At 40.1% G+C, this 13,387-nt stretch overlaps 1 protein-coding gene across 1 annotated transcript in view; it reads left to right on the forward strand.

Moving 5' to 3' along the window:
* LOC124277162 (tetraspanin-15-like) overlaps positions 1-13,387 on the forward strand; it is an 83,667-nt gene that overhangs the window by 64,630 nt on the left and 5,650 nt on the right. The window lies entirely within an intron of this gene.

Raw genomic sequence — 13,387 nt, forward strand, 5'->3', positions numbered from 1 at the left:
CGGTAACAACAAGTACCTTCTTTTGGTTTCTTTTAATGTTGGGGCGGTGGGGTAGCCTAATGGTTAAAGCAGTCGCTCGTCATGCCGAAGACCCGGGTTCGAATCCCCACATGGGTACAATGTGTGAAGCCCATTTCTGGTGTCACCCGCCGTGATGTTGCTGGAATATTGCTAAAAGCGGCGTGAAACCAAACTCAGTCAGTCTTTTAATGTACCATCAAACAACGAGCCAGAACTGCTCTCAGGCCAGACTACCTATCCACAAGACCAGTGTTCACCTCCTATAGAGGCTACTGAGTTGGTGTTATACTGGTATATATAGCTTACAGTTGATGAAATAAGGTGGTATTATTTTCAAAAGTTATGATGATTTGTCGAGTACAGTGAAACAATAACATATGCTTCATTTAAGTGTGTGGCAATCATTCATCTTGATTAACTCACAAAATGACCAGATTTCAATCCCATTTAACAGTTGAACGAATCAGAATGTCATGAAATCTCTCGTTTCACAGTATCTCACTGAGGTTATATTTAGATACGGCAGTTCGTACATCCGTGATCCTGATTGGTTATAAGCTGACATTTTGATAGGCTCTACTGATGGTACATCCGTCATTGTAAATTTGGCAGTTAAAATGTTTGTTAAATATGTTACTTTCAGTTGATGTTTTAGCCTGACAAAGTGACCAGTGTCTTCATAGGTGCTGGAGTTACATGCCTTAGATGTGCCAGAATCAGATGATAATACATGTATGTTTAAATTCCAAAATTGGCTTTATAAAATGTACCTATGAAGCACCATACTCATGTTTATGGGCATCACAGGAGCACTTAATGCCTAAGACTCACTTTGTACTTTGTCACTTATATTAGTGCTTTCCACCACATAAAGTTCCAGCTTGGAGTTTGTCTTTGGCGAGCCATGCTTCCAGTTGGAGGCGACTAATGTGATCAGGTGGTCATTCTTGCTGACTTGGTTGATGCTTGTCATGGAATCGTATATGTGTAGATCGATGCCTATGATGTCAATCACAGGATTATCAGGTCCAGACTTGACTGTTACAGACTGCCATCTTATAGCTAGAATTTTGCTGAGTGCTGTGTTAAGAAAGAAACTAAACGCTTTTCTCAAACTTCAAGCTGAATGACAATCTGAAATCATGTTTAAGGTGAGGGAGTGAGGGAGTATGGTTTTATGTCTCTTTGAACAATAATCCAGCTGTATGCTGGTAGGGGACACCAGAAATGGGCTTCACACTTTGTACCTATGTGGGAATCAAACCTGGCCCTTCAGAATGACAAGCAATAGCTCCACTGGGCTACCCCAGCTTCCAGCAATGCAAATATATAACTAGTGAGAGGTTTCAATAGAAAATCCTATATGATTAGCCTCATAGGAGAATATAACATTATCTGAAGACAAATTACTTCATGAACTGTCACATATGTTTGCATTGTGTATGTTTTAGAAAGACAACTGCAATGTTGTCAACAGTTTCACCCAACATTTCTGTTTTCAAAAGGTCACCAATCTACTACAACATGTGTTTCGTCCATTACTCAAGCTCACAGAACAGGTTTAACTTAAGCTGAAGCCCAAACCTGATAGAGGTGTTAAACTTTGGATCTAAAGTTCCCAAATAATTAATAACTGCAACTGCTCTGGATGGAGGCTTCAGAAGCTGATAGTGACAAATCTCATTTTGATAGACCACAAGATGTGTCCATGGTTGTGAAGCCTGGGCAGTTTAGGATATGGATGTAGATTGCAGCACATCCTGCCATTGACATTTACCCAGTTATTTATGTCACCTGCCAGCGTCAGTCAGTGAACCGGTGCTGCCAATCAGCTGCACATAATTAGATCAGCCACAGTTCGCGAGCATATCTCTAATCTAGTTAGCACGCGAAACCGATAGTGACATTTGTGCAAGACTTATTTTGATGTCAGTTGTAAGGAAAATTAAAGTTTAAAATGTGGTGTTTGTGATTTTGCAACAATTTGAGTTGATGAGTATTATCAACATATCTTTCATTATGTTTTGTTGCTATGGAAACAAAAATGTTGTCTATGTGTGGGAAGATAGTTTGTAATGATGGACATAGACAAGATAATTTTCGCGGGCATTTTGTTTTTCTATATGTTTCGTGGCCTTCTAAAATCATTCCACCATGAGACTTCCACTTTGTCGTTACTCGTGGTCAACAAGATAACTGATTCATTCTGGTGCCTACTCAACCTATAATTAGTAGTCTGGAAAACATGATGAGTATTGGCCAGTGTCACATCAGTCTGATTGGATAATCTTGCAGATGTAGAAAGTGACCTTCTCAGTTGCCTGTGATGCTTCTTCTGTGTGTTCGTAGGTCACAAAGAAAGGTCTGATTATAGATTTGTGTGGACATTACATTTCCCAATCAGTCATTTTATGTCATGTCTGTATGGTAGCAAGGCTTGATCTGGTGTGTAGTAGGCACTATTCTGTACTATAAGAAACCTCAATGAAGTTATACAGCGCCATCTGGCATACCAGAGTGAAGCTTATAATGCTAGGTTTGAAATTAGTTTTCATTATGGATAAAGTCCTTAGTATAGATATATATTTCTGTAACAAATTCCTTGAAAACATTTAGAACAGTGCTACATTAATAATAGGTGTTAGTTGTTGCCTCATGGGAGCTGATAAAGTCTTTTAGTACAGACATATTTTTGTAACAAATTCTTTGAAAACATTTAGAACAGTGCTACATTAATAATAGGTGTTAGTTGTTACCTCATGGGAGCTGATAAAGTCTTTAGTACAGACATATTTTTGTAACAAATTCTTTGAAACATTTAGAACAGTGCTACATTAATAATAGGTATCAGTTGTTACCTCATGGGAGCTGATAAAGTCTTTTAGTACAGACATATTTTTGTAACAAATTCCTTGAAAACATTTGGAACAGTGCTACATTAATAATAGGTGTTAGTTGTTTGTCTCATGGCAGCTGGTGTTTGAGAAATTTACGTTAACGATCTGTGGTCTCCTTGGTGCGTTTAAGAATCTTGAGTTCAAAGGTTTACAAAAGAACAGTTGGCACCTCATGACTTGGTTTTCTGTGAAATGTCTGGTTAACAAGGCTTACAACAATGGTTGACATCACTAACATTCTTGTTCTCTGAAGCGTACAGATGTAGAATATTTATGATTGATTCCCAGAGGATGAGCCGAGACACTCAGTACATGACCCTTCAGTCCACAGGGCCTCAAGGTCACTGGTTGATCTATCTGTGTACACAGAAAACTCAATATTACTGGAAAGTAAAACAATTAACTACTGCAGTAACAGTGAGACAGGGTTTCTGATTGGTTAATTTTGGAAGACTGATTTCCTGAAGATTTAAGAGAATTGTTTGGTAATGATGTAGAATTTCTTATTAAAAGGGGTGCAGTTGGCCTAGTCCTCTAATACCCTGCAATTCACTGTGAAGATCAAGGATAGAATTGGTCTTCAGTAACCCATGCTTGTCATAAGAGGCGACTAACGGGATCGGGTGGTAAGGCTCACTCACTTGGTTGACACATATCATCGTATCCCAATTGTGTTGATTGATGCTCATGCTGTTGATCACTGGATTGTCTGGTCCAGACTCGATTATTTATAGACTGCCGTCATATAGCTGGGTTACAAAGACACACATTGAAGCAAGTCACCCAGCCTCACCACCATATCCATAGTTACACCTTTAATGACAGCCAGCATCCGTGCTGGAGAAGTCTTCTACAGCTGTTATCCCACAGGACTGTCAACATATACAGTTACAAGTGGCATGCCAGAGACCCATTAAACCAGTCTGATTGTCCTGCAGAAATTGAGACTTCAGGCCTCCGACATCATCTGATGGTTCCGGTCTGATGCATGATCAAGACAATCAAAATGTCTGATGACATGAATAACAGACATGCTTGTATTATAATGCCAGTTGTCATTTATTACACAATCAAGTATTGGCTATACCATTTCTGTCACATTTGATCAATGTATTAAATTTCTTTGTGTGTATCAGTAACACATCAAGGTCTGCTGATGACCATCCATTGGCTGTGGTTCACTATTGAAGGATGACTAACACATGTAGCCTTTGACATGAAAATTTTCTCCCATCTTACTTAATTTTGTTGTCATATTATAATGATTTAAAATATTCATTCATTTGAGAAAAAATATGAGGTATTTTTTAAATTTGTAAAAATCGTTCAGTGCATTTCTGCTGCTGTGGACAGTATGTGTTGAACAAGGGGGATAGTTCTGTGGATATGCGACTTCTTTATTATAATATAAGCAAAGTTTTGATGTAGATGTAACACCTTTATCCAGCAAGTGATGATAACACATCTACACTGAAATGATGCAGATGTTGTACTAGGTAAAAAAGAAGTTGTATATCCATAGAACTATCCCTTGTTCATCACACCAAAGAAGTTACATTAAGTGTTGCTAAACGCAGTCAAGTGCATGCTTGGTAGGACAAGATATATTACATCAAAGGGACGGAGACAGGAATATGGAGTAATTTTCTTCTCCCGTGGATTTGTGAAATGATATGGAGTGAGTGTTTGGTACTGACATGGGCAAAGATGAAAAACTGATAATTATTACATTTTGTCCACTAGAGAGTAGCCATTAAAATGTCTTGGTTTTCAGATACTAAAGAGTTTCAGACATGTATGTTGTGTAAAAAAGGTGTATTTGGTAGTGAAATGTTTAATTGACTGGGAAAAAAGAAAATAATTCCTAAGAATTATTTGGCACCATGAAGGTGTTTGTGATGACATTGACTAGGAGTCTTGATTCAACATTGAATTTGGAAGCCATAAACATCCAAGAGAAACAGACTCAGATATTCAAACATGAACACGGCATTTTATCACTTGTATACAGGATGTTGCCATTAAAAAGTAAAGAATTCAAGCCATAGGGAACAATATTCACGTTTTTCATCAGTGTTAGGAATACAACTGTCATTTCTTTACATTATTAAAAAATCCATTGCACTTTTCACTGTGTCAATTCAGTATGATGAATAAACAATAGATTAGTATTGATTGATAGAAGATGAAATACGTAACAAAGGTGCTCCACATCAAATATGCTTTTGTTCAATAAAACCTCACCCCCAGATTAAAATCGCATTGATGAAAAAAGAAACATCTATTGTTTCCATGGCAACAGTCCAGACAATTGTTGGATATTCAAAAAGCCATCATTTTGTTGGAATGTATTGATGCACAGAGCACAACAGAGTGAAACATTGTGTCACCGTTCAGTCAGACAGAAGATACTGGGATTAATTTGTTGAATAATTAATTCTGTAACTTCAACTGTTTTACAATATTAGGAGTTTAGTGTAAAAGGCCAATGGAGGATTTGTAGCTTTGTGTGTTGGAAGCTCCCAACCGATATGCTGAACGTATTGATTTGTGATTCAGTTATAGTTTACTGGCAGTAGATAACATCATGGCCAATATACAGAGAATATAACTGAATTTTGACACAGCTCACATGATGTTTGTCAATCTTCCAGGAACAAACTACACTTAATCATGCCATTATTGTCAAGCATGGAAATTAAAGCACGAGGACGGTAGTCCGAGTGCTTTGATGTTATAATAGTTCAGGGCAAAACTATACTTTATTACAAAACACATTGGGGTAGAGCGAACTTTACATCTTTTCTAAGATGCTAAATTTAATACTTTCTAAGGATAATTACAATTAATTTAAGGCAGAAAACAAATGACGGTGTCGGTGACCTAAATTAAGAATCCTCGCACAGGGCTAACTGGTGCGCTGTTCTATTGATGTGTCTGCCCCCCTACGTTAAGACGAACGTTACCAGAAAAAACAAATGATAACAGTTTGATGACGGTTTACGCTCGATTAAATATCTTCTGAAATTATTTTAATTACATCTGTCATTAACGTGAAACCATATGGGGCAATATCAACGCCGTGATTTCTTCTACCAACGTAAGTTTAGATCAGTACATCCAGATGAAGCGGAGTAGTCAAGCGACATTCCACGCATTGCATTGTGGTAATGTAAACATTGCAAACGCTACCGTGTCGCTGAAAACTTGTGAGTCGAATTGACACATTTTAACCGTCGTAAAACATAAACGTAATGTTTCCACCAGTGATGTTAGCTGCGTGAAGCAACTGCAAACCAAGAAACGGGATGCAACGGAGTAGTTTACTGTAGGAGGCCGTACGAGGCGATGACAACTGACATGCATCGTGACGTCACTTACATTGTGACGTAATGTAAAATAATTCGATTACGAGGGGGCACACTAGAATGGCGCAGTGACGGGATAACGTCATTCAATTGTTACGTCATCAAAAAAACTATACCTTTATTGTCTCATAATGTATTTTTTTTCGATTGTTCTAACAGCTAGGCATCTTAGAAAACGCTATAATGCATGTTCTGCCACTTAGCGCTGCTAAAGATAAACCCCTATTGTTCCTAAGAGATTAATATGACTAGAATATTTTCTTTTTTTGTAATTCATATTTTATTACTGAGTCCCTGTTACAAGCAAAACCAAACACCCAGGGTTACCAATAGTCTGTCGTACAGACCCTGAAGCAAATATATCTAAGAAAGCCCACACAAGTCTAGAAAATGTGGCAAGTCTAGATTTCCTCAGCTTCAGGGTCTGTACCAATGAAAGTCTGAAAATGAAGAAAGTCTCAGGGCTCCTTTTCATTATATATATATTTATTTTACTATGAACTTATTTCAGTAAAATATGTTCATTTCTGAGACTAGTTGTTAGTCTAGATTAATAAGTGCTTGGCCCTGATCATATTGGAAAAGATAGGAATCTTTAAAAGAAACAAGCAAGAGTATACCAGAGTTGAAAAGGCAATTGTTATACCTCAGTAACAGAATTAAAGTATTTTCAGTTTCTATTTCCTAGAGTATAATGTAGGTCTTGCCACTTACATCTATTGAAGATTTGTCTTAAATGTTCCTAAGATATAACTAGAACTTGAATGAATCTTTTTCAATTTCTATTCTCTAAAGTATAATGCAGGTCTTGAACCAGAACTAGAATGATCTTTTCAGTGTTAGTTTCCTCTGAGATCAGCTGAGAAACAGACTGTGAAATATACACGTCTGGTTTCCTGCTCCCACTATTGCCTTGTGTGTTATTGAAAACATTTTGATTAATCCCAGGATAAAAGGTGGATCAAAAAAGCTTATATTGCGCTGTTGTTATGAAACAGTTTCAGTGGCAGTTGGATTAATTATTTATGGTAGTATTGAGTACTTCAACCCGTTACGAGCTTGTAGCATTTTGTTATGGCCTGACATTAGTCATCCATTCCTATCTGATAATGTTGCTGTGTCATTTTGGTTGCCTCGGTGGTTCTGTGCAAAATGTTCGTTGTCTGTATAAACTTTATGAAATATTGATCTCAGTAACAAATGAATGACCTGAGGTGTATATTCATGAGGGGCGGTTGGGGTAGCCTAATGGTTAAAGCGTTGGCTCGTCAAGCCGAAGACCCGGGTTCGAATCCCCACATGGGCACAATGTGTGAAGCCCATTTCTGGTGTCCCCCGCCGTGATGTTGCTGGAATAATGCTAAAAGCGGCGTAAAACCAAACTCAGTCAGTCAGTCAGTCAGTATATTCATGAGTTATCTTGGGTTTTGAATGTCAGTTACATCAGAGAACTCAACATGACACTTTTGAAACCAAGGATCATCATTGATCAGCAGATCCTGCTGTGGCTAAGGGAGTCAACTGTGATAATCAAACTATCAAGATAAAGGCAACAACAGTATGAGGACAGATCACCCTGCCAGCTCTGGGGACAACAAGGGCGGTGGGGTAGCCTAGTGGCTAAAGTGTTCGCTCGTCACGCCGAAGACCCGGGTTTGATTCCCACATGGGTACAATGTATGAAATCCATTTCTGGTGTCTCTCGCCGTGATATTGCTGGAGATCCGTGAAGGTCCGGGTTAGAATATTGATCTTCAGTAACCCATGCTTGTCGTAAGAGGCAACTAACGGGATTGGGTGGTCAGGCTCGCCGACTTGGTTGACACATGCCATCTGTTCCCAATTGCACAGATTGATGCTCATGCTGTTGATCACTGGATTGTCTGGTCCAGACTCGATTATTTACAGACCGCCGCCATATAGCTGGAATATTGCTGAGTGCGGTGTAAAACTAAACTCATTCACTCACTCACTATTGCTGGAATATTGCTAAGGCAGCATAAAACCCAACTCACTCAATCTTTCTAGAGACAACAAGACAATGAACCACCACAGACCTCTAGACATCCCTGCTCATTGTTCAGTGTTAATGATATATGTCCTATGTTGAGGGGCCTTATTTTTGCAATCTTCAGTCATAAACCCTGAGTTATGGGTGTGTGCAATGGATGCATTTTTGTAAGAAAAAAACATAATGCTTAATCTGCCTAACTTCAACATGTCATATCTGGAATGGCAACAGTGCAAACATGATTTGTTAGTTCAAGCGAATCAATTAAAGAATATCCGAGGAGCTACAAGATATCACATTCAAAGTAAATCAATGGTTCTACACACTCTGAACATTTAACTGTTCAACTCATGTTTCAACTCCATGAGCCCAGTATTTGAGAAGGTTTATCTTTAGTTAGGCCTAAAAAAAAAAAAGCTTGTGGTTCCGATTTCCCGACCGACCCTAAATATTCCCGCCGAGCCTAACAAATTTACTCACCACATAATAAATTAAATTTATTTTCTGACCCATGAGAATGAGTACTGTAACAATATTTTGCAAAAAAAACAACAAAACCCTACCTACCTACACTAGTTCTGAAATGTAGGAAATCGGAACCATAACATCTATTTTTTTGCCTTACTCATTGTCATTTTAAAGAGAACTGTGTATGTCCACTGTACAGACAAGCTGCCCTGAGGTTACTGTTGGGATCATGTCATGTTATCACCTTGTGACATTAACAGTGATGGATGTGGTGTTGTTCTCTACGATGAGGAAATATGATATTGCTTTAAATAATCAATCCATGTCTAGGATTGCTAAAATGCATTCAAATATCAGAGAGTTATATGATACTGAAATCATTCTGTTGGTTTCAGTCAAAGAGACAGGTTGTGATGTATTGGTATGAGAGAGATAAGAAGATGAGCATTTATTATAATTTGCTGAAGAAGCGAGTCAAGTGTACACAACTGCTAGTGTTTGATTTGTTTCTATGGAGACATGTCACGTAACCATCAACAATGTGAGATTCCCACTGTCCTCGATCACTCCAGTTACAGTATTGACTGTGTACCTGGTCACACTGAAATACACTTGCACAATTTATTGCAAGGCTATGCATGATTTCATCGATGTACGTCCCAGGAGTAATAAAACAACTTGGATGGTTTCATATGACAATGGTAGACTGGGATACAAGTGCGGACGCATGGATGGCTGGGGTTGGTTGGTTTGTTGTTTAATGCCGCACTCAGGAACATTCCAGCTATGATATTGTAAATAATCAAGTCCGCACCACACAATCTAGTGATCAACAGTCCGAGCATCGATCTGAAGCACCTTAAATAACAGGGCCCATTTCCAGACAAGTAATACGATGGACATGGTCAAGAGGTGAAAATATGTCTTCCCGTCCTAACCAGGGATTGTGCTATAATGTGGGGAAGAATGGATTTAGATTGAATATTTTCAGGAAAAAATAACAGTTGCTGAAAAGGCATCTTTGGGCAGCTTGGGTAATTTGGCAGGAGCTAAGCATTGTTCTAAAAGTGAATTCTATTAGGCATGCAACTATACGAAGCTCTCTATAAATGATGGACCAGACATACTTAATGCCACATGATGAATCAGAATGTTAAACATTGTCTGAAATTGAGGCAATTAGTGACTGCCAGATTGATATACCAAATATTGGAGCTAGAAGATGACAAAAGTGGTGTGTGAATGACTTCAATTAAACCTGCAAGGATTGTCCGTTTGCCCAAGCCTTGTGCCCCTTTGATGTGTATGTTAACTCTTAGGTCAATCTCCGCCCCCTGTGAATTATCTGGAATTGGTCTTCAGCAACCAAACTTGTTATGAAAGGCAACTGAAGGATTGTGTGGTCAGACTTGCTGACCTGGTTCATGCATGTCATCATATCCTGCTCAGACTGTCAGGTCCAGACTTGATTATACTGGCAGCCATGGTACAGATGGTATATTGCTGAGTGTGGCATATTATAAGAAACAAACTGATCTGAATCCTAGGAACCTATATAGCTGCCCTAGCAAATTTGATTCATATTAGACCTAAACCTGACTGAGAACAAAGGTATACTGCTCAAAAGAACTTAGGGATCACCTAGATCTTTCGTAACGAGTCATGCCAGAGTCATGCCACGGCAGATGAAAGGATCAATGTTCATCAACTTCTTTTGAGTAGCATAAATCAGCCCAAGACTGAATTATGACCCTAATTACACAGACAATATCCAAGTTGGACACAAATCACTCATTAAAGTATCTGGACCTTTGTTGCTACAGGGGCGGTGGGGTAGCCTAGTGGTTAAAGCGGTCGCTCGTCACGCTGAAGGCCCGGGTTCGATTCCCCACATGGGTACAATTTGTGAAGCCCATTTCTGGTGTCCCCAGCCGTGATATTGCTGGAATATTGCTTAAAACCGGCGTAAAACCATACTCAGTCAGTCAGTTGTTGCTGCAGATCACCTTGGATAGTGTCGTGTTAAGGACGTATATTAATGACTTAATTGCTGAATCCCTGGCTCCGTGATATGGGGAGGAGATCAGTAGTCTGAATCAGTCTAGTGCTTGTTGAGAACAGGTTCATTCATGTCAAGGATGTATCGATAGCATGCACTATCCGATATGATAGCTGACGATAAAGGGAGATATGTGGTCAGCTGTCTTGCCCAAAGTGAAAGGTTACATGATCACGCATGTAACTGAACTCATGTTTATAATAGGATCTCATCAACTGTCCACCGAGCTTTACCGAAATTTGTTTCCAGGCAGTAACATGCATATCTCTAGATTGTACAGAACAGAAGGAACCGGGCAACAAGATCACTTCCACTTAGCAGCAGTAGTTCTGTCAGATTATACCGCTTGACATTCTACAAGGGAATGCATACCTATATCAGGACAGACAGACAGACAGACTTTGGTTTCATGTGAAAATTGCAAATGAACCATGCATTCACACTGTTTTAACACACACCCACTATCCAACACAACCAACCCACCATCCCAACCTACATACCCGACCACCTATTCCACTATCCCCCCTACCAACTTACTTTCCCACCCCACCCGCTATCCCCTATCCCACACAACCAACCCACCATCCCAACCTACATACCCAACCAGCTATTCCACTATCCCACCCTACCAACTTACTTTCCCATCTCACCCGCTATCCCCTATCCCACACAACCAACCCACCATCCCAACCTACATACCCGACCACCTATTCCACTATCCCCCTACCAACTTACTTTCCCATCCCACCCCACTTCCCATCCCACACAACCAACCCACCATCCCAACCTACATACCCAACCAGCTGTCTATTCCACTATCCCACCCTACCAACTCACTTTCCCATCCACCCGCTATCCCCTATCCCACACAACCAACCCACCATCCCAACCTACATACCCAACCAGCTGTCTATTCCACTATCCCACCCTACCAACTTATTTCTCCCACTCTCGCTTATCCCTATCCCACACAACCAACCCACCATCCCAACCTACATACCCGACCACCTATTCCACTATCCCCCCTACCAACTTACTTTCCCATCCCACCTGCTATCCCCTATCCCACACAACCAACCCACCATCCCAACCTACATACCCAACCAGCTATTCCACTATCCCACCCTACCAACTTACTTTTCCCATCACCCGCTATCCCGCCCAACCTATCCCCTATCCCACACAACCAAACCCACCATCCCAACCTACATACCCGAAGCTATCTACATTATCCCCCTACCAACTTACTTTCCCATCCCACCTGCTATCCCTATCCCACACAATTCCACTATCCCACCCTACCAACTCAGACCACTTTCCCTATCCCAACCTTCCCAGACCAGCTGTCTATTCCATTATCCCACCCCACCCCACCCAACCAAATCCATGGAGGTGGAACTTGTACACAATTATCACCTTACCATATTATACAACCCCTGTACTTCGCTATTTTGTATGTAGTAAATACAGAGTCTGTGACATAAGCAGCTATGGAAGCATGTACTACTTGTCTCATGCTGAAGCAGTGGTAAAATATTCATATCATTATTACAGACGTCCTCCATGGTGTAGTGGATGGAGCACCTGCCAGAGGTTGGTTGTTTGATCCCCACCTGTGTCATACTAATAGACACTAAAAGATGGTACTTTCTGTTACCTTGCCTGCTGCTCAGTATTAGGAGATAAACAGAGTCTTGAGTTGGGTATCCATTACTGCATGGTATGTCAGGGGACTAGTGTTATACCAGGCATTAGTCCAGACTAGGAGAAGCAACCCGTCTCTCGTACATGTTGCAATAATCTTGAACTTGCCACTAAACCCAATTTACCACACCTCAAATGATCATTTGTTGAGCTAGGACTGTTCTATCCAATAGATCAATAACTGGTGTACCTCTTGAAGGTTTACATGGGCTGTAAAGGATGCTTGCTGTATATACAACTGGTAGTTCAGACAACTGTCAGAGACACAAGTTGGCTTCTAGTTGTGTAATGTGTGTTTGTAGGTCCAGAGTACGGTGTACAATCAATAGGAGCTTTAACAGGGAGGCACAGCTGGTGGTTAGTTAGGTGTGGGCATAAACACTGGAGAAGGTCACAGATGGCTGCACACTGCACGTGATGAACACTGTAGCAACTGCTGCTACACAGACCCTTGTCATATGGGGGGCCATTGTGCATAGACCCTCTTCATGCCTTCATGCAGGGAAGCTCAGGCGTCAATGTTACGGCCAATTCAACAATATTTGAGACTTTTGCAAAATTTGTTGAAGTAGGTTGTTATTGATTGGTGTGTTGTAAAGAGCCAAGCATTACCCTGACTGGCTGGCTGTCAGGTTTATAATAGCATGTGTTTGTGTAACATTTATGGATATTTTTTTATGGTGAGGTAATAAAGACTGGGGTTTATGTTGTGTTAACTTTTGTTGGGGATGTAAACTGAGTAGCTTTAATGGTGCCATAAAGGTTGTTTTGTGACAGGGTCTTTCTGGAAATGAAATAGAAGAAACTTGAAAATGAATGAAAAATAACAAAGTTCAGTTTTTGACTGGACTGGGCTGGC

This window comes from Haliotis rubra, unplaced genomic scaffold (assembly GCF_003918875.1).
Source record: "Haliotis rubra isolate DU_JTF1 unplaced genomic scaffold, ASM391887v1 Scf219, whole genome shotgun sequence".
Lineage (NCBI taxonomy): Eukaryota > Metazoa > Mollusca > Gastropoda > Lepetellida > Haliotidae > Haliotis > Haliotis rubra.